The sequence below is a fragment of the Spermophilus citellus genome, assembly GCF_964194105.1.
Source record: "Spermophilus citellus genome assembly, chromosome: 11".
NCBI lineage: Eukaryota > Metazoa > Chordata > Mammalia > Rodentia > Sciuridae > Spermophilus > Spermophilus citellus.
This window is the reverse complement of record NC_138192.1, coordinates 49,126,545-49,147,998: the sequence shown is the minus strand read 5'-3', so window position 1 is coordinate 49,147,998 and position 21,454 is coordinate 49,126,545. Positions and strand designations below refer to the sequence as shown.

Here is a 21,454-nt window from a genome sequence, read left to right as displayed (position 1 = left end):
TAAGTCCAAGGCACATTGTTAGAAGCTAACAACTCCCAACCTCAACAATTCACAATCTGTTTGAATAAATAGAACATATGCATATAAACATAAATAACAATATAAAATGGCTTAGAGTAAGACTAAGTGTGAGTGGTGCAAACAACTCTCATGTCAAGATTTCAGAGGAGGGAGTAATTACTGCTGTCACATTTACATCATGAAATTATATATATACTGCTGGTCATGATATCTTATTCTTTAAAGGCTGATTGTATCAGAACTTTAGCATATTAAGGATATGAATACCATCACTTGTTATGCAAAGTGATATCAGCTTTAATGATCTCAAAGCACATAATAAACATTCTCCAAATGCAGCTTCCTTCCACTGTCATAAAGTAATTTTGCAAATGAAGAAAATGAGGAAAACAAGAATGCCATTGTATCAAATTGGCATCATTTAAATGACAGAATTAAGAAATTACAAAGATACTGATTTCAAGTTCATGAGTTCTCAGCAAACAGTGTATACAGTAAGGACTGTGTGTATGTATATGGGAAAAGGCCATGATGATTTGGTTTCAGTTGTGCGATTTGGAATATTGACTTTAGACAAAGTTGTTAATTCCTTGGAGTTATGGTAAAGACATCAGAATTTTTGAAAATCACCTAACATCCCTATTCTGACATCTTTCTTTCTTTTCTTTTTCCAAAACAACCATTCCCTTGCTATGGAAAAAAAAGCATCAGGCAGAATTGAGGCATCTAAATAAAAAAGTATTCAAATCCTAAAAAAGACTAAAATAATCCTATATTTGAACAAATTTTTTTCATAATTTGCTTAGAATCAGTCTGTGACTGAAAATCTAAGAAGTTATTCTATCCTAATGAAACTGAAACTGTATGTAGGAAATATATAATAAAATTTACCAAATGTCCAAAGAGTCCTAAAACATGTTAGATGATATGGCTACAATGGTTTTAGAAATAAGTGGATAAGGGGAATGGAATTTAATTATTATTATATTTGGAGATACTTGGACTTCATGATGAAATCATTACATTTGTATTAAATTAAGTAGAAATAAAAAGTATGTCAAAATATAATTACTTTATTTGATGTGAATATGAGTTATTTTTATGTTATTAATTTTGGCCATATCTTTATTTAATACTCACAGCATAAAATATGGATATATATTTTGGCTAAATTATAATGAGATATCGAAACATAAAATCAAAAAATAATGCTTAAAAAACCCAAATTCACATTGTTTTCATCTTGCATCACTCCACATTTGATATATCTGATAAAATGAAGATGTTCATGGTTATATTAATAGTTATCTTACTTGTTTCCAAAGGTGTTTAATGGCCGCCATAGGAATTACATTATCAGGCTGCATTGCTATCTTACAGCTTGCTTAAATAACTCCTAACATTTTTTTTTTTTAAATTTCAGAGCAAAGTTAACATAAAGCTAGCTTGAAGTAAAAGGTCTTCATTTTGTCTTTCCAAAAATGTTATTTGTTAAAGCATTTTGTGAGAAAGTAACTGCCTTGTGTTCCCAATGTTGCTAGATGTTAAATAAATATATACTGATTATCAAAAAAAAAAGTTGTTTTGGCAACTCCTTATTAAAATGCATTTGTAACCCCCATCTGTCATGAAAGTTTTGAAAAGTTTGTTTACTTTGGATAGCAGCCTTATCCAGGGTTACCCCAGCAAACAATGATAGCAGTCTTCAGAAGTTGTGTGAGGAACAAGCCACTAGGGACCCATTTTTGTTTTAATTGGCACACACAAACACTTCTCTGGTCTGTCAAGAAGATCAAGCTAATATGCATGGAGGGTGTTATATTCTCAGCTTTGGGGAGCAGTAAAGCTCCCTTTATTTAAGTAATTTAAATGATAGACTGCAAAAACTTTGCAAGTCAGAAAAATGTTTTATATTTTCTTAGGGAATATTTGTTTTAAGCAACGGAAAATGTTCTACATATCTAAAGATGTTGAACCTTATGTTATAATTACCCTGTTTCTTCTGACTCTGTGAAATGTTCCTAAATCCACATGCTACTAAATAAGCTGGGCCACCAATGGATCCTGCATTTCCACAACTCCCCCTGTGTTAACAAATGTGCGTTCATTAGTTTCCAGATGTTTATTGGATATGTTTTCAATGTGTTTGGGTTGATTGATTTGCATGTACATTTATTGGAAACCTCAGTGGTGTCATCATATCAACATAACCTGCCCATGTAAGCAATTTCTTATTTAATGGAAAGTAAACAAATGTTGAGCTATGTACACAACAGATCTCAAGAGCATTCTGAAATATAAGGTTTAGGGCCAACCTTTAAAAAAAAACATGGTTTTTAATTGAAATTGAGCTGTACCTTTGACATCCAAATAATTTGGTCCATGCATTCTTACTTCAGAGATTTATTCTGCATAATAAAATTTGGGCCTATAATGAACATTTACACCCCATGTCATTTGCCGATTCTACCTTTCTGTTTATTAATGAAATGTCTACACTCAAATTTTTTTCAGATGAACAAGCAAACAAAAACTTGTGTTCATTCTTTTATCTGTGCTAAAATATTTTAAGTACTGAGAAAGAGTCTTCTCAATATTCATGAAAGAATACTATCCAAGTAATTAGTAGATAGTTTAGCAGTTTCCACAGTTTTGCAGGCAGCTACACCCAAACTTTTGCCTGTGGTGCTCATATGAAAAGTGATTGAAAAAGTGACTAATCTAAGCAGTTGTTGTAAAAAGATGTCAGAATAGAGTTTTATGACTCTTAATGTTAATTTTGAAACTTGGGAGGAGCAATTGTCTCCAGATAAATACATCATCTGAGGTCTGTGCCTCCTGGTATCCACCGGTCAGATATTCCTGCTGCCACTTCTATCCTGAACTTTAGTCACTGTGCTGAATTACTCATCTAGTTAGATGAAATTTGGGCATATGCTACCTCCATCCTTATCAAATTGAAATGATATTATTATTATCATTATTTAAATAAGTCTAATTTGAGGATTTTTTTAAAATTCAAAAGTCTTAACATAAATGCAGAATCCCTTTTTCCCCATGATATACTGAACTGTTGTCTCTCCTTCCATACCTTTTGGATACATTAATAAACATTGTGTATATGTTTATATTTTAATAAAAAATATAATGTATACTTTATGGTATGGATCTAGAATGTCCCTCAAAGTCTCAAATGTCTAAAGCTTGGTTGTCCCCAGTATAGCAATGTTAAGAAGTGGGACTTTTAGGTAATGATTGCATCATGAAGGCTCTATCATCAATTAATTAATTCATTTGATGGATTAATGAAAATTACAGGCAGATGCGGCATGGGTTGGAGAAAGTAGATCATTGGGGGCTTACCTTTGAAGGCTATATCTTGTTGCTGGTCCCTTCCTCTATTTCCAGTACCAGGCTTCTATGAGCTGGGCAATGCTCCTCTGCCATGCCCTTCCACCATGAGGGTTTGCCTCACCTTATGTTCAAGCAATGGAAGTGGCAAATGTAAACTGAATTCTCTGAAATCTTGAGCCAAAAATAAATCTTTCCTCCTCTAAGCTGTTCTTATTGGATATTTTGGTCATAGCAACAAAAAGGTAACACAGCACTTATGAAATCTTTTCTGAATTTAACTATTTAAATACATCATCACCCACAAGGATTTAGTTAAAATACCCTTTGCTTTTTCCACTGTCTCATCCATGTTTTCTTTTCTATTCCATACTCTATATTGCAGCCAAAGTGATCTCTCTGAAATTTGGAACTGATCATCCCATTCCTCTGCTTGATATCATTCTGAGGTTCCCCACAGCTGTTGCAGTGAAGTGCAAACTCTTTAATTAGGCCTGCCAGACCCTGTGTGCTCTGGCACCTACCTGCTCTGCAGTTCCCCTGTTCCATATTTTCCTCTACATCTCTACAATCCAGTCATACTGAAAATCTTTTTGTTCCCCAGATGTCCTATACTAATTTTCATTTCTTCCCTTAGAGCACATCATTTCTGCTGCCTAGAACCCTCTGACTTCCTCTATTAAATCTTTTAAATCAAGTTAGATGTCACCTTTTCATAAAGGCTTCTGTGAAATAGATGTCACTCCCAAAATGCCCTCATGCTATCCTACTTCCCTTTGTCACAGCACAAATTGGTCTACATTGCAATGCACTGTTGATTTTTCCATTCCCTTACTATGCTAAAGTAACCTTGAGGCCAATGGTATTTGTCTGCTGTAGATGAATAACCCACACATAGGAACACTAAGGAAATTATAAATATATAAACCTTACCTATCTCATTCATTTAGTGAATGCATACTATTCTCTTGCTTGATATGGCATAATACATTTAACTAATTTTCCATTATAATAAAAATTTGAAGGCTGAAATACAATTTCATTCTTTCATGTAATGTAGCTAATACATTTGACATCTATTGATCATAATTCATCAGAGTAGAAGAGGCAAACAATTGTGAAGATTGAGTACAGTCACCTGAAGACTGTATTTTTCCATGTATCAACAAGACTTGGACTTCAGAAAACAGGATTACAAACTTGAAGGGGCCAGGAGAAACCAAGAGTTGTCTGTATTTCAATACATGTCCATAGAATATAATGTTCTTGATTATACTCCAAAGCCACCCATGTGTTATGTTGGGATAATTTATACTACACCATCCAAATATAACCCTATATTTGGAACTTTCTACTTGAGAATTGAAAGTATGGACGATTGATCACAGATTCAAAATTTTAAAGAGTTAATACCTGAGTTAATTGTAGAACTTTATTTAGAGACTCTCAATGGACAAAGGTGTTTATTGCAGATCTGTGAATGTTGCAGTCATTAATTTTACTAAAGAACTGATAATACTAATAAACAAACTATGTAGGAAAGTGTCAGTAGTTATGTTACTAATAATTTTTTTAGATAGCTAATTTTTAAAATACAGTGACTTAAGCAGAAGAAAGAAATGTTGCCACTAGATTATTAATCACACAAGTCTTTCTATTAATACGTGCTGAGGTTGCACAATAAGAATAAAAGATGTTGCAATATGTAAGTACATCTATACTATTGTAACATATTTGGCAATGGTTTTGAGTGTTTATAAAACATTCAAGAATTGTTCCATGTCTACTTACATTAATGAGAACACCTGTTAGCTTTAGTGCCATACAGACTTATTTGCATCAGATTCAGGTTTTTGCATACTGTACATCATTTTCCGAAACAATTAGATGCTTATAGAGAAATACAGCTAAGGGAAAAACAGCAGCTTGAATGCCTTCCGGCTCAAGATAGTTCGACTCCAGGTTTCAGAGAAAAACAGAAATCTGCTGAATTACAATACTGCCACTTAGGAGTGAATGTAGGTGTATTTTATAATTTTTACATTCAGAGAACAGAAGATACATATAAAAATCTGTGCTTTAATCTTCAAGTAAAATTATAGCCAATCAGTTTCCAAACAAGGATGCCAAGGAGTAAAGAATGGCAGTGCCACCAGAATACCACCCAGAAGGTATAGTTTCTGAGAACTTTAGCACCTCCTACAAAATGTATGTCTCTTGACCAGTCTCAGAAAGCTGGAAGACTACAGCAGGACTTCTGACTAAAGGAGTAAATCTACAGGGGCTAGCCTACCTTCTATTGTTGCCAAACCTTTGCCATGGAGCCCTTGGGTTGTGATGACAGAGCTAGAAGGAGGTAAGAAGCTGTCAGTCACTTCCAGGCTACTGGTCACAATGTAGCTGGAACACACCAACATAGAATGCACTGTCTTTCCTGACAAGAGCTGATGAGTGTTTTATTCATTAATGAGAAAATAGTCACAACTTCTGTAGGTCCTACTCTGTTGACATGTCTGTCTGCCACTCCCCATAGGATGTTAAAGCTTCTGTGATTTAAATATTTTCAGTTATTGAAAAGAGAGTACTTGTGCAAATCTGTGGATTCACAGCCTCTATTATCATCATTATATTTAAGAGGTGCAATATTTACATCAAAATGACTCAGTTGGTGATATATTCTAAAGATAAATGCATATTTATGATGGGAAGAAGTGTGATTTATAACTATTTTCTGAGACAAACAGAGCACCTCTGTGCTGTGCTAGTAAACACAGATTAGCCAAGGCACATATAAACTACTCCCACAGGGCTCATGCTATTTTGTCCTGGGAAATGAGGGAACTGGGAATGGTCCTTGTAGAGTGTGTGGGTCACAAAAAAGAATGGTATTTAGTTCCTTCCCTGCTGCCTAACTGCAGGATCTTAACAGAGAAGAAGTGTTAAATGGGGACTTCAGGATCAACTCGTGAATTTGTATTGTCTAGAATCCAAACTACATAATCAGAAGTAAATGTAAAACTGTACTATTGATTTCAGATAATTTTGAAATTGTATTTAATCAAGATTAATAATCTATATTTTTTTACTCTTTATTTGATCATTGTTCATTAAGGAGGATAGATTAACTCTTTCCATTAAATAAATGAAAATGTTGAAATTTTTCCCGAAAACATACAAAAATTATAATTCCAACTATTGGGGAAATCCCCTTACTCTTTACTCAAAATGGTTGCCCTTAAAACAAATATGAAAAATTACTTAACATTTCTAAAATGCTGGATTAGAAGTATATAATACATATGATACATTTCATATAGAGTGGCATATAAAGTTTAACACACACACACACACACACACACACACACACACACACTTGGAAAAATAGGAGGGAATTTAATGGTTCTTTAAAAAACTAAGCCCCTGTGACTATATAATAAACGATGACATCTGTCAATTGAGCAACAGGCCACCACCTAATAATGAAGACATCTGGAATGACACATCACTCCATATTAAGCATGTGCCAAAACACCTTAACATGCCTTACTCCCAAAGAAAAATTGATACCTATTTTGGAAATACTATCATTTAAAAATATTAGACATAAAAAATACATGTTGATTATACTATCTATAGGGTGACCATATATAATTTACTGTCCAAATGGTGTCAGTTTTGGTAGCAAAAAGGCACTATTAATAACTACACTGGGACAATAGGTGTGAACCAGGTCTATTTTGCATATATTGGAACCTATGAATCACTCTTTCGCACACAACACTGGGGAGTCATTCAACAACCACTGATATTTACATGATAGTGAATACCTACCATGGGTCCAATTCTAGAACTGTGAGATATACCAGAAAAAGTTATCAGTGACCCTTGCTCTTAAGAAGCTTATAATTAGTGTGACATATAAGACCAGAGTGGGAAAACAGATAGAAAATAACAATTGAATCATGATCAAGATGGGACATGTAATAGATTTTATGGAATAAACCTATTTTGGTGGGGGATAGAAGAGAATGCTCAGGGAAGAATGTTGGAGAAGGATCTTAAAAGATCAGATGAGGTTTATCAGAAGAAAAGGAGGGAGAAGATGATTACACAGATGAGAAAAGCAGCTTGTACAAAGTCTCACAGGAAGGAAAGACTATGACATTTCTAGAGGACATTGAGGGGCTGTTCCTAAGGTCTCTGTGGGCTTGCTTCTCTTCTCTCCTCGTAAATGGAGGTGTTTCTCAGCATTCTTTCCTAAATATGACTCTTCGTACTTCGAGTTGCATTCTTAAGTGACAATATGACTCCTGTTGTTTTCTTTTTAATAATAGATTTATAAACTGATAAATCCCTAATTTGTGTCTCCTCTTCTATTCCATTTCAGGCCACCACGACTTCTCATCTGATCTCCTTATGGCTGGTTGGTATTGATAAAATCCAGTCTCTATATCTACTCATTAGTAAACTCCTAATTTGAAACCTCATAATTTTGTCTTTGGAATTTTCATTTCTTCCACTTATTAACTGTGTATCTTTGAGAAAGTTATTTAGAACCTTTGAGTTTTAATATTCTCACCTTAATCTGAGAAAAACAATAGTACCTACTTCAGAAGAAAATTGCAAGGGCTATATGAAAGATAATCCAGGAGAAGAACAGCACAGTATCTGGCACCTAGTGAACATTTAAATAATTGTTTTAATTATTTGACTGATTGATGATTCATTGACAACCACATGGATTTTGCAAGCTCCTTCTCCTATTTCAGGAAACTACTCAGACATCATCTATTCAGGAAAGTCTTTAAACTCTCCAGAAGTCTAAATATGTGATGTCCCCTCCAGAAGTCTGAACTGATTTTTCACTGGTGTACATGTTACTATTGTATTTTTCTAACTTCTCACCCAACTCTCCCTGCACTGTAAGCTCCCTGCTGAAAAAGACCCTGTGTTCTTGGCTGACTATCTGTAACACTACAGGCTCTCAATAAAGGATTATAGATTAAAAGATAGCTCAGTTGGCTTAGGTTAATACTACAGAGTTATGGTATCCAGTAAACAAAATGACCCTGAAATTTAGAAAGCAAGTTTTATTTGGTAACGACTGATCCCTGAGCATACCTGTGAGCAGAACCACACAACAGTGTCAGAGGAGGGCAAACATCCTCTTATAGCTGACTCTGCATTGTAACTTCACTCTGCATTGTAACTTCAACTATGGTCAACATGGCACTATCCTCTGAGGTTGCACCAAAGCATCTATCTGAAAAGATGACACCATTTCCCTCTGACAGAGAATGCCTCTTTTAGGGTATCCCAAGCTTTCTTGGGTTCATTTTGCCCCTCTTTTCACATAGCTTGGGAAACTTGCTTCTTGGTTTTCAATTATAGATGTCAGGCTTTTCATTTGAATGGAGACATTTTACTCCTACCAAGGTGACTTTACATGATCTCAGGCCCTGGAAGTTGCAAATGCACTGGTCATCCATATCCTGTCTTCACCAAAGCTCACATTTGAAACTGTGTTCTCTTCTGGTTCCTGGACTAGACAAGTACAATTTCTGTTGTCTTATCTAGTATATCAGACACTTTCAGCTAACAGTGGTGTATATTTTTAACTTTACTCATGTATTTATCTCAATGTACTTTAAAAATTATCAATTCAATATATAGACATTCTAAAAATTATTAATGAGATATTTTACATTTTTGTAGTTTCCAAAATGTGATATTTTAAACTTACAACACATTTCAGCTTAGCTTAGCTATATTTCCTTTTAAAATTATAATTATTGAATATTAATTATACAACTTAATGGGTTTCACTGTGACATTTCCATACATGCAAATACTATGCTTTCATCATGTCCACCCTCCCTTCTATTCTTTCGCTTTCCCTATTCCCCTCCCCTCTGGTCCTCTTCCTAGTCCTAAAAATGTGATATTTATTTTTCTGTGTCTGTATAATTTGTTTGACATAATGTTTCTAGTTCAATCCGTATACCTACAAATAAAATGATCTCATTCTTCTTTATGGCTGAATAATACTCCATTATATATATATATATATATATATATATATATATATATATATATATATATATATCTATCTATCTTATTTTCTTTGTTGACAGTCACTTAGGCTGATTACATGTTTTTTCTACTATGAACAGTACTATAATAAATACTCATATACAGATACCTCTTTTGCACACAGACTTAATTTCTTTTGGATAAATACGGAGGAGTGGTAGTACCAGAACACATGGTAGTTTTATTTAGTTTTTGAGGAACCTCCATACTATTTTCCATAGTGTCTATACTAATTTACATTTCTACTAAGAGTTTATAAGCATTTCTTCCTTTCCACATTTTCAGTAGGCTTTATTACTATTATTATTTTTAATGTTATTTTTAATAATAATATTCTTTTATTATTTTTAACATTATTTTTAGTGTTCATTATCAATACAAGATTCTTGGCAGGAACATATCTCAACATCATAAAGGCTATCAGGCCAACATCATTCTAAATGGAGCAAATTAAAGGCATTTCCGCTAAAAACTGGAACAAGACAGGGATGCCCTCTTTCACCACTTCTATTCAACATAGTTCCTGAAACACTGGCTAGAGCAATTACACAGATGAAAGAAATTAAAGGGATACGTATAGAAAAAGAAGAACTTAAATTAGCACTATTTGCTGACCATATGATTCTATCATATCGTCATAGAAAAATCTCCATCAGAAAAATTCTAGAACTAGTAAATGAATTCAGCAAAGTAGCAGGATATAAAATCAACACTCATAAATCAAAGGCATTTCTGCATATCAGTGACAAATCCTCTGAGAAGGAAATGAGAAAAACTACCCCATTTACAATAGCCTCAAAAAAAATAAGATACTTGGGAATCAACTTAATGAAAGAGGTGAAAGATCTATACAATGAAAACTACAGAACCCTAAAAAAAGAAATCAAAGAAGACCTTAGAAGATGGAAAGATCTACCTGGATCTTGGATAGGCAGAATTAATATTATCAAAATGAGCATACTACCAAAAGCACTATACAGATTTAATGCAATTCTGATAAAAATTCCAATGGAATTACTCATAGAAATAGAAAAAGCAATCATGAAATTCATCTGGAAAATTAGGAGACCCAAAATAGCAAAAGCAATCCTTAGCAGGAAGAGTAAAGCATAATAAAGTATAAAGTATAGTGATGCCACTATACCAGACCTTAAACTATACTACAGAGCAATAGTAACAAAAACAGCATGGTATTGACACCAAAACAGATTGGTAGACCAATGGTACAGAATATAGGACACAGAGACTAACCCACAAAATTACAATTATCTTACATTAGACAAACATGCCAAAAACATGCATTGGAGAAAAGATAGCATCTTCAACAAATGGTGCTGGGAAAACTGGAAATCCATATGCAAGAAAATGAAATTAAACCCCCATCTCTCACCATGCACAAAACTCAGCTCAAAGTGGATCAAGGACCTAGAAATTAAACCAGAGACTCTGTGTCTAACAGAAGAAAAAGTAGTCCCTAATCTTCATCATGTAGGATTAGGCCCCAACTTCCTTAATAAGACTTCTATAGTGCAAGAACATCAGTCACTAGAATGGCAATATGTAAATCAATGGAAGTGTAACTGATGTGATACAGCAATCGGTATACGGGGTAAAAATGGGAGTTCATAACCCACTTGAATCAAATTGTGAAATATGATATATTAAGAACTTTGTAATGTTTTGAACGACCAACAATAAAAAAAAAAACATGGGAGTGGGTAAGAGAAAACTTATGTTGGTTTAAAAAAAAATAAAGTGGGGGGGGGGATGGAGAACTCTTACAAATCCCATGACTGACTAGATAAGAAGGAAGAAGTGTTGTTGGATTGAGATCTGTTACTTAGACCAGGAAAAGAGATAGGTAGAATAAACATTTAATATTGTGGATAATACTTGTGTTCAAAAGCATTTTACTGGATGATTACTGGATTAAATAATGATAAGTGGGAACCAAATAAACTTCTTTATTTACATAAAAAAACCAAGAATCAATAAATGGAATGGAATAAAGCTAAAAAGTTTCTTCTCAGCAAAAGAAATAATCTATGAGGTGAACAGAGGGCCTACATTCTGGGAACAAAGTTTTAGCCCTCACACATCAGATAATCTCTAGGGTATATAAAGAACTCAAAAAGCTAAGAACCAAAAAAAAAAATAAAATAAAATAACTGAATCAACAAATGGACCAAGGACCTGAACAGACACTTCTCAGAAGAGGATATACAATCAGTCAACAAATATATGAAAAATGTTCATCATCTCTAGCAATTAGAGAAATACAAATCAAAACTACTCTAAAATATCATCTCAGTCCAGTCAGAATGGCAGCTATTATGAAGACAAACAACAATAAGTGTTGACAAGGATGTGGGGAAAATGGTACACTCATACATTGCTGGTGGGACTGTAAATTGGTGCAGTCAGTATGTAAAGCAGTATGAAGATTCCTTAGAAATCTGGGAATGGAACCACCATTTGACCCATCTATCCCTCTCCTCGGTTTATACCCCAAAGACTTAAAAACAGCATACTACATGGACACAGCCATATCAATGTTATAGTAGCACAGTTCACAATAGCTGAACTGTGGAGCCAACCTAGATACCTTTAAGTGGATGAATGAATAAAAAAATGTGGCATATATACACAATGGAATTTTACTCAGCAATAAAAGAGAATAAAACCATGGCATTTTCAGTAAATGGATGGCGTTGGAGAAGATAATGCTAAGTGTAGTTAGCTAATCCCCAAAAAACAAATGCCAATGTTTTCTCTGATATAAGGAGGATGACGGATAATGGGGTAGGGAGGGAGAGCATAGGAGGAATAGATGAATTCCAGAAAGGCAGAGGGGTGGGAGGGGAAGGGAGGAGGCAGAGGATTAGTAAGGATGATGGAATATGATGGACATCATTACCAAAGTACATGTATGAAGACACAAATTGATGTCAACATACTTTATATACAACCAGAGATATGAAAAATTGTGCTGTATACATGTAATAAGAATTGTAATGCATTCTGCTGTCATTTATTTTTTTAAAAAAATCAATAATAAATAAATATGTTTGGGCATGACAAGAACTAGTGAATCCCTTTGAAGCTACAGGCAGCAATTTGCCTTAATTTTAACTACTATATGGTGAGTAGAAGTACACAACATTCTTCTCACATTATTTAAAAATAAAATTATTTTTCTTAAAAAAAAAAAAAGAAAACCCATTATTTTTAATAACAGTCATTCTGTCTGAGGTGTGATGAACTTCTAATGTAATTTTGATTTGCATTTCCCTAATAGCTAAAGATTGTGAGGGTTTTTTTCAGGTATTTATTGGTCATTTGTACTTTTTTTGGGAATTATTTTTTCAGATAATTTGCCTTTTTCTATTTGGAGTACTAGTTCCTTTGTTTTAAAAATTTTTGTGCCTTTCTTTTTTTGAGTATAAAGATTGATTGAGGGACCATCTATCACTGAGCTACAACCTCAGACTGTTCTAGATTTTTTATTTTTAATCAAGGTCTTGCTAAATTGCAGAGGCTGGCCTTGAATCTGTAATCCTCTAGTTTTAGCCTCCCAAGTAGCTGGGATTACAGGTGTGTGCCACTGTACCTGGGTTTGAATTCTTACATATTCTGGATATTAATCCTCTGTCAGATGAGTAGCTGATAAAGATTTTCTCCCATTTTACAGTTGTTTGTTCATTTGTTGATTGTTTCCTTTGCTGTATAGAAGCTTTTTAACTTGATACAATCCCATTTGTCAATTCTTGCTTTATTCTCCTAGGCTACTGGAGCCCTTCCCATTCAGGAAATCATCGCTAGGCCAATAAATATCTTGAAGTGTTTCCCTATTGTTTTCAAAGTTTCAGGTGTTATGTTAAGGCCTTTGATCTACTTTGAGTTTATTTTTATACAGGGTGAGACATAGAGGTCTAATTTCAATCTCCTCCATGTGGATATCCTGTTTTCCCAGTACCCATTTGTTGAATAGGCTTTTCTTCCACATAGAATTTTGGCACCTTGTTCAGAATTAGATGGCTGTAGATGTGCAGGTTTATTTTGGGGTCCTCTATTCTATTCCATTAGTTTGCATGTCTGTTTTTATGACAATACCATGATATTTTGTTACTGTGAATCTACAGTATATTTTGAATCAGGTATTTTGATGCCTCCAGCATAGCTTAGGATCACTATGGCTATTTGAGATTTTTTTGTGTATGTATGTTTTCGTGAGGTTTTAGGATTATTATTTTTTAATATAGTCACTGATATTTTTGATAGGAGTTGTGTTAAATCTGTAGATGGCTTTCTCAATATGGCCATTTGAAGAATACAAATTCTCCCAATCCCTGAAGTTGGGTATCCATCTTTTATTGTTTTCTTCAATTTATTTCTATAATGTTTTATGATTTTCATTGTAGAGCTCTTTCACCTCCTTTGATAGGTTTTTTTTCCCCTAGGAGTTTTGTTTATTTATTTATTTCCAGGCTTTTGTGAATGAAGGGTTGCTTTGCTGATTTCCTTTTCAGGGAATTCATTACTGGTGTATAAAAAGGCTACTGATTTTTGTATATCGATTTTGTATCCTGATACTTTGCTGAATTCACCAGTTCTGAGAGTTTTTTTGGTAGAGTCTTCAGGGTTTTCTAAGTACAGATTCACACTGTCTCTGATCAGGGATAATTTGACTTACTCTTGGTGGAGATTCGTTTTGTTTGTCCCCCTTCAGGAACTCCGGCTCTGCTGAGCATCTCCATGATCCTCACTGCCACTTATCCCAGTATTTTAAATCCACCTCCCATCTGCCTCACCCATCTAAATTACAACACATGTAATCAAAGACTAATTCGTGCTTGCATTCAAGGCAACTTGGTTATAAGAGCATCTGAAAATGAGCCATGCCAGCGCACTCAGTGATTATCCAACTGGCCTGTTAAAATGTTCTTGTTATTTCTGGTTGGAACTCACACCCGAACTTGAACAGCCTGGACTATATTCTATTATCTTACTTTTTAGGCTCTGTTTTCTGTCCAGCAGCTACAATTCCTTCCAATATTATCAGCTCAACTCTTTTCCATAGTAGCATTCCCAACTCTAGTTTTCTGTTTGTCTTGTGCTTGCTAGATCAAGATGGTTCCATTGTTATTAACTGGATTATTCCTGATGCCAAGAATCAAGCAATAATCTTAGTCCTTGAATGAATGATACCTAACAATCTACAATACAGTGAGTTTCTCTCCCAACTTCTGAGGCTCACTGTGAACTATTATGCCATTTATCATTCTCTAGGTTCCTGAGGAGTAGGACATTAAGGAAAATGTGTTTCTATCATAAGAACCAGCACTGAGCTTGTAATCTGCTACCCTTGATGAATGGCTTACAGCATTGGATCTACATTTTACTGGGTTTCATCCACAACATTTTCTTTACAAGTTTGAGATTTAATTAGATTAAGTTTATATGCAGCTTGTGAATTTACCTAAAAGCAGATGGAGGAGGCACTAAGGGAAGAATTTATTCCAAAATCAAAGAAGCCATTGCCCTGGAGGCATAATCTGGCTTTCAAATGCTTTTGGCTATCATCCATGGTAAGAAATATATTTACATTGCCAACTAGTACCTCTATCCTCTTTTCTCTTTGTCTTTCTCTCGGCATCCTTTTTTTTTCCTCTTAGATACACACACACACACACACACACACACACACACACACAACATGTATGTATTTCCCATCTGTTTATATGTTCATTTTATATATATATATATGTACATACAACATGTGTATATATGTGCACATATATTAAATAATTTTTTTAAAATTTCATACTTTTATTTTAATAAATATGATATAATTTGATATGTCCTATTCTAATCTATTTTATTCTTTCATCTGTTTAATTAAAAAATGATATACTTGACTCACTAAATTGATTTTGTGACCCCATAAAGGGTCTTAAATATGATTTGACAGATACTACTTGGGAGTAATGAAAGATGTAATCTTCAAACTTGTTCCTTGGTACTTTCTCTGTCTCTGTCTTTTGTCTGTCTAAGATGCTTCAAAATGTTCTCAAATATAAGAGTTGATGTTTAAACCTGCAGTAAGTTTCCAGAATATTTGTCACAATTTTGACTAATAGTCCAGGATGATCAATAACCCTGTGTGGGGGATTCTGCACTAAGTCATTTCCTACCATTTTAAAGTAGAATTAGGATGTGGTTCTTTGGAATTTGGCGTAGACCCTGGGTTTTCTAAATATACCTTAAAGCAAGGGTTTCCTTATAAAAGAAGAAACAAAGACTTGGGGTAATGTGTTGTTTGGAATACATTTGAGATACCTCACCAGGATCAGAAGGGGGGAAAACCAAAGAAGTTAAAAGCCTGGCAAACTATCAGAGGCAGAGATGGCAGCTATTTGTTTTTAAGTCCCTTGTATCGAAACAATGAGTGCACTCTACATCATGTCCTGCAGCACCATGATACAAGGTCTGGGAGTAGTTATTAGCATGTGTCTGTGTGATGGGAGAGCGAAAGCTAAACATTTTAATAGTGTTATGGCCTCTCCTTCTCAAGTTCCCATTAATGCAAATACTGCACATGTGGTTTAAGTCCCAGGAGCATTGTAGGACACAAATCACAGATGTAGAATAAACATCATCAGAGAATATGACTTCATGGTCTCCTCTTTGCCATCAGCAGATACCCTTCTGCTCCCATGATGTCAGGCAAATACCATAGAGGAGATCTTGAGCAAAACCAAAAAAAGGTGGGTCCCTTGAGGCCCTAAGATGGTAAGATTTAAAAGTTGACCTGAAGGCCTCTTGGTAAACCATGGCAGAAGCTTCCAATATATCATGGCTTTCATAGAGCACTCACAACAATGATAACTAGAGTAAGTCTTATTCATCCTACATGTACCAGAATTACCAAAGAATTATGCTCTATGTGGAACAGATCACTGTCATAATGTAACCCAGATGATACAATGGCAGAGGCAGATAAAATGGACCTGGTGTATCTTAGAAATACAATGAAATTTTTGTCAGTTACTCTGATCTTCTGCGCCATCTTGCACAAGACTATAATTCTGGTTGATGGCCATACTGATATTGTGCTTTGGGTTATCCACATTCTATTTTCCCCTCTCTTTCCCCATTTCATTCTTGTCCAAAATTCTTAGGCTCAAAAAACAAAATGAGTAAATGAGTAAATTGAGTCTCTTCTACATAGCCCATTATCATTACTGTATTCTAAAATTGCCACTGCCTTGGAGAAGCCTGGGTACTCCTTTTACATATTGATGAACTGCATTTTCCCACATTTCCCATAAGTGAGACTTCAGTATCCATATGCTGACCTGAACTTAAAGCTTATATTGGCAGTATTGTCAATTGCTATGTAGTGTGATTCGAGGAACGTTAAGAAGCCTCTTTGGGTGACAAACTAATTCCCTAAACCTGCTGTCTAAGGTCTGGAATTTTAATTATCATGTCATTCTTTTAGGAGAAGCTTTCTAAACAGTTAAATGAAGGGATAATATTTTTCTGCAATTATTTTTTCAGACATTGGTATAATACTATTGTTCTGAGAAAATATGGAAAAACAAACTATTTCTAATTACAAACACAAATGAACATTATAAAATATGCAAAATCATAACATGTAAAATAAAAACTAAAACCACATCTAATCACATTCCTAAAATATAGCCTTCTTAACATTTAATATATTTCTTTCCAGACATTTTAAATGCACATACTATGCATGTTATATATAAATTATACACAGTTGAAATTATATATAAATTGGGCTGGGGATGTGGCTCAAGCGGTAGCGCGCTCGCCTGGCATGTGTGCGGCCCGGGTTCGATCCTCAGCACCACATACCAACAAAGATGTTGTGTCCACCGAGAACTAAAAAATAAATATTAAAAATTCTCTCTCTCTCTCTCTCTCTCTCTCTCTCTCCTCTCTCACTCTCTCTTTAAAAAAAAGAAATTATATATAAATTATTGTATCTTATTGGTATTTTTATCATTATATCTTGAAGGTTTTTCTGAGAATTATTCTTTGCGAGCATCACTTTAATGGCACCATAACATTCTGCCATAGAGATTAACTGTAATATATTTGTCTTCCTATTTTTCCATAATATACTTGTTCCCATTTTTTTTGTCTGATAAATGAGTCCACACTGCATGACTTTTTGTTAAAATTTCTGATTTGTTTTTTACAATAAATTCTTGGAAAGAGAATTGCTAGGTCAAATAATACAATTTTGAAAGGCTGCTGAAACGCATTACTAATTACTTTCTAGAAAAACTGACAAAGTTTCATTGTCTCATAGAAATTCAAGAATGAACTCTTTTAAAATAATATATTTATTTTAAGTAATAAAAACTGTATACTTCATAAATTTTGTAGAAATTATTTTTTGTTTAGTAGCTTTTCTTTTGTAATTAAACATTTGCTTTTTTTCTTCTTAGAAGTTGTTGCTATTGTTCTTTAATATTTTTAATTTTAGTATTATTAATATTTATTAGAATGAAGACTTTAGTAAGTTTACTAACCTAGGGATAATTAATTCATATATTTTCCTAATTTATTTTGAAGAAAGCTTTTAATGTAATTATTTGTATATAAATATGCTATTTTTATTTTACATTGTAAAATTTACTTATTGCTCCTTATGGTTTTTCTGATCTATATTTTAGTTCTTAAAACTGACTCACTTATACAGATATCAGATTTTAACCCATATTTCCCCATTACTTTTTAATATATTTTTACATTTGCATCCTAAATTCTTCTTGGATTTGCTTTATGAGTGTTTGAGTATATATTATTTTGATTTTTTTTTCTAAAAAATAAATTTGTTATAGAGAACTATGTATTGGATAATCCTTCCCTTTTATGCTTGTTTGTGATTTCCTGTCATTGTTTAGCTGCATGGTCTTTTGGAGGTATCTTTGTATAGTCACATGACCTTTCTCTTGATTTATATTATTTCAACCTTTTTTCTTTAATTTTTTTTTTTCTAAATATCACAGGGCATGTTTTCCCCTTGTTACTCCTTTGAAAAAAAAAATTGGGGGAGAACTATTTTTGACTCTAAATTTTTTAAATGAGCTTGAGTATTTATTCTCTTTTCCTAGAATATCCTACAAGAATTTTGATAATTCTATACAAACTTAAGGAAAATGAAAATTTTGCAAATGGTAAAACTTCTTCAAATATGAAGTATAGTTCCCAATTTTAATGTTTTGCATATATCACATAGTAGACATTTATAGTTTTATTTATATAGACACAATTTGTCATAGGTGTTTGGAACACAATTTTCAAAGAGGCATGAAAAACAAAAACAACTTGAGGGCAATGTGTATTTTAGAGTAAAAGAGAAACTATGATTCGAAAGAGGAAAAAAAAAGGCTTAGAACAAGTAAATGGAGAGCACTTTTTCTACTGCATTAATTAGCACACGGCCTGATATCAACATCCTGAATGAAGGAACTCACTATTCGCTATGGCAAACAATTCTAAAATGCACAATGCACAATGTCTGTAAATGACTCTAAGCTAACAAGGTCTATTAGAGTAATTTAATCCAAAGACATGTACATTTTTTGATAATGAAAAATAGAGCTCTCAGCCAGGCATGGTGCCAACCTGTAATAGCAGCAGCTTGGGAGGCTGAGACAGGAGAATCTCTTAGCATGTTAGTGAGGCCCTAAGCAATTTAGCAAGATCCTGTCTCTAAGTAAAATATAAAATTGGTTTGGGATGATGCACCCCTAGGTTCAATCCCGAGTGAAAAAAAAAAAAGCACTATCAATACTCAAAATGGCACCATTCCTATTGATCTGAGTGTTTTATAAAAATCATTACACATAAAACCTCTGTCAGTAGCTGCAAAACTGTCATGTAATTGTAGATTCAGGAGTTTACCTTTCTCCAAAAAATCTGTTTATCAACTTACTATAAATTCTTCATAAACCAACTTTTTAGTAGTCATGAAATATTATATCATTTGAATACATCATATCCCATTCTCAAAACGTGAAAGTATTGCTGTAATTTCTTTTATATTCTGATAATGTCTCATAAAACAAGAGTCTGAAAGTTTGAGTACAAACGAAGATAAGGCTGTTTAGCTTGAGACGAGATAGCTCAAGTATGAACATGTAGGCTCTGCTGATAACTCTTCACTTGGATCTGTGCCTGCTGTGCACAAGCTTGAATTTTGGACAAGTCACTTCACTATCTGGTGCTACAAACTCATCAGTACCTAGACCAGTCATGATAGAGTAAACCAGCAATGACTCTCCCTGGAAGGTAAATTCCACAAGCAGCACTGTTTCCTCCTTATTTACTGCAGTGTCCCCAGGACCCTGAATGGAGTATAGCTATAGTAAGTACAGTTATGTGCCCCAGAAGGATAGATCAGTCAGAGGCAGACAGCATATACAATGGTGGTCCCCTAAGATTATATGGTCTCATGACATCATAGCCGTCTTAGTTTTGTGAGTCCACTCTATATGTTTGTACTTAAAGACAAAGACACCTCATGACACATGACTAGAACATGTGCCTGTAGTTAAGCATCCCATGACTGTACTCAGTATTTACTGAATAAATAAAAAACATAAAAAATACAAGTCATTGTCTTATTTGCTGTGAGACTAAGTCTTCTCCTTCTCCTCCTTCTCCTTCTCCTTCTCCTTTTAAACCTACATCCCATCTTGGAAAGGAGACATGGGAGGGCAGACTTTCCAAGAGGTTATATCTAAGAAAAGTGAGTTAATCATAACTGGCAAGTGTCAGAATTTTTGGTTTTGTTCTTTCAATTCTACCTAATCATAGAAATGGGTGATCTAGGGGAAAAAAAGTGATGAGTATAGAAATATTCTTTTTTTAATTGATTATTTAAAGTATTACATAGTTCATGATATATCATCTTTCATACATTTGACTCAAATTGTGTTTTGAACTCCCATTTTCACCCCAAATACAGATTGCAGAATCACATCTGTTACATATTCACATTTTTACATAATGCCATATTAGTGACTGTTGTATTCTGCTACCTTTCCTATCCCCTACTATCCCCCCTCCCCTCCCCTCCCATCTTCCCTCTCTACCTCCCCTGCTGTTGTTCGATTCTCTCCCTCTTTTTCCCTCCCCCTTGCCCCTCATAACCTCTTATAATTTTATGTATCATTGAAGGTCTCCTACCATTTCCATGTGCTTTCCCTTCTCTCCCCGTTTCTCTCCCCCCCTTCGTCTTTGTTTACTGTAGTCTTTTCCTCATGCTCTTCCTTCCTGTTCTGTTCTTAGTTGTTCTCATTATATCAAAGCAGACATTTGGCATTTGTTTTTTAGGGCTTGGCTAGCTTCACTTAGCATAATCTGTTCTAATGCCATCCATTTCCCTGCAAATTCTATGATTTTGTCATTTCTTAGTGCTGCATAATACTCCATTGTGTATATATGCCACATTTTTTTTACATGAAAAAATGCTCACCATCTCTAGCAATCAGAGAAATGCAAATCAAAACCACCCTAAGATACCATCTCACTCCAGTAAGATTGGCAGCCATTATGAAGTCAAACAACAATAAGTGTTGGCGGGGATGTGGGGAAAAGGGCACACTTGTACACTGCTGGTGGGGCTGCAAAATGGTGAGGCCAATTTGGAAAGCAGTATGGAGATTCCTGGGAAAGCTGGGAATGGAACCACCATTTGACCCAGCTATCGCACTTCTCGGACTATTCCCTGAGGACCTTAAAAGAGCGCTCTATAGGGATACGGCTGCATCAATGATTATAGCGGCACAATTCACAATAGCTAGACTGTGGAACCAACCTAGATGCCCCTCAATAGATGAATGGATAGAAATATTCTTTTTAAAGCAAAATTTCATTTTTTTCACAGTCATTTTTTTACCGAATTACCATTATCTCTATCAAATCCTATTTAGTTATAGAA

General features: G+C 34.3%; 1 protein-coding gene and 1 long non-coding RNA gene across 2 annotated transcripts in view; one reads left to right on the top strand and one right to left on the bottom strand.

The window, feature by feature from the left end:
• ARHGAP15 (Rho GTPase activating protein 15) overlaps positions 1-21,454 on the bottom strand; it is a 616,251-nt gene that overhangs the window by 316,068 nt on the left and 278,729 nt on the right. The window lies entirely within an intron of this gene.
• Positions 7,766-21,454, top strand: part of LOC308631119 — a 44,071-nt gene continuing 30,382 nt past the window's right edge. The window contains exon 1 of the long non-coding RNA XR_014018113.1: positions 7,766-7,795. This is a non-coding gene — a long non-coding RNA (uncharacterized lncRNA). The remainder of the gene's footprint in view (positions 7,796-21,454) is intronic.